The sequence below is a fragment of the Ipomoea triloba genome, chromosome 16 (genome assembly GCF_003576645.1).
Source record: "Ipomoea triloba cultivar NCNSP0323 chromosome 16, ASM357664v1".
Lineage (NCBI taxonomy): Eukaryota > Viridiplantae > Streptophyta > Magnoliopsida > Solanales > Convolvulaceae > Ipomoea > Ipomoea triloba.
The window spans coordinates 7210285-7212461 of record NC_044931.1 but is presented as its reverse complement, the minus strand read 5'-3'; positions in this window follow the sequence as shown (position 1 = coordinate 7212461).

Here is a 2177-nt window from a genome sequence, read left to right as displayed (position 1 = left end):
GTGCCTAATTTACTTTAGAGATAAAGTTTGACTGCCTATTTTGTACATTTTATGCAAAAAAAATGTGACATTTTTATTTACCTGTTATTACAAGTCAGTAATAGATAATTATGCCTTGATGACTAAATTGGCATGTTTATGTATCTAATTGCAACTTTAAAACGTTTTAGCCTAATTGACTTTAAAGATAAAAAATTGATAGCCTATTTGATACATTTTATGCAAAAAAAAAAAGTGACATTTTTATTTACCTGTTATTACAGATCACTAGCAGGTATTTATGCCTTGATGACTAAATTGGCATGTTTATGTATCTAATTGCAACTTTAAAAAGTTTGAAGGTCTAATTGACTTTACAAATAAAGTTTGATGTCCTATTTGATACATTTTATGCAAAAAAAAAAAGTGACATTTTTATTTACCTGTTATTACAGATCACTAGCAGGTATTTATGCCTTGATGACTAAATTGACATGTTTATGTATCTAATTGCAACTTTAAAGAGTTTGAGGGCCTAATTGACTATAGAGATAAAGTTTGATGGCCTATTTGATAAATTTTATGCAAAAAAAAGTGAAATTTTTATTTATCTGTTATTAGAGGTCACTATTAGGTAATTATGCTTTAATGACTAAATTGACATGTTTATATATCTAATTGCAACTTTAAAAAGTTTGAGGGTCTAATTGACTCTACAGATAAAGTTTAATGGCCTATTTGATACATTTTACGCAAAAAAAAGTGACATTTTTATTTACCTGTTATTACAGGTCACTAACAGGTAATTATGCCTTGATGACTAAATTGACATGTTTATGTATCTAATTGCAACTTTAATAAGTTTGAGGGCCTAATTGGCTTTACAGGTAAAGTTTGAAGGCCTATTTGATACAGTTTATGCAAAAAAAAGTGACATTTATATTTACCTGGTATTATAGGTCACTAACAGGTAATTATGCCTTGATAACTAAATTGACATGTTTATGTATCTAATTGCAACTTTAAAACGTTTGACAGCCTAATTGACTTTAAAGATAAAAATTAATAGCCTATTTGATACATTTTATGCCAAAAAAAAGTGACATTTTATTTACCCGGTATTACAGGTTACTAACAGGTAATTATGCCTTGATAACAAAATTGGCATGTTTATGTATCTAATTGCAACTTTAAAAAGTTTGAGGGTCTAATTGACTTTACAAATAAAGTTTGATGTCCTATTTGATACATTTTATGCAAAAAAAAAAGTGACATTTTTATTTACCTGTTATTACAGATCACTAGCAGGTAATTATGCCTTGATGACTAAATTGACATGTTTATGTATCTAATTGCAACTTTAAAGAGTTTGAGGGCCTAATTGACTTTAGAGATAAAGTTTGATGGCCTATTTGATAAATTTTATGCAAAAAAAAAAGTGAAATTTTTATTTATCTGTTATTACAGGTCACTATCAGGTAATTATGCTTTAATGACTAAATTGACATGTTAATATATCTAATTGCAACTTTAAAAAGTTTGAGGGTCTAACTGACTTTACAGATAAATATTGATGGCCTATTTGATAATTTTTATGCAAAAAAAGTGAAATTTTTATTTATCTGTTATTACAGGTCACTATCAGGTAATTATGCTTTAATGACTAAATTGACATGTTTATATATCTAATTGCAACTTTAAAAAGTTTGAGGGTCTAACTGACTTTACAGATAAATATTGATGGCCTATTTGATAATTTTTATGCAAAAAAAGTGAAATTTTTATTTACATGTTATTACAGGTCACTAACTGGTAATTATGCCTTGATGACTAAATTGCGATGTTTATTTATCTAATTGCAACTTTAAAACGTTTGAGAGCCTAATTGACTTTAAAGATAAATACTGATGGCCTATTTGAAACATTTTATGTCAAAAAAAAGTGACCTTTTTATTTACTTGTTATTACAAATTACTAACAAGTAATTATTACTTGATGACTAAATTGCTATGTTTATGTATCTAATTGCAGCCTTAAAACGTTTGAGGGCCTAATTGACTTTACAGATAAAGTTTGATGGCCTATTTGATACATTTTATGCAAAAAAAAAAAGAGACATTTTTATTTACCTGTTATTACAGATCACTAGCAGGTAATTATGCCTTGATGACTAAATTGCTATGTTTATTTATCTAATT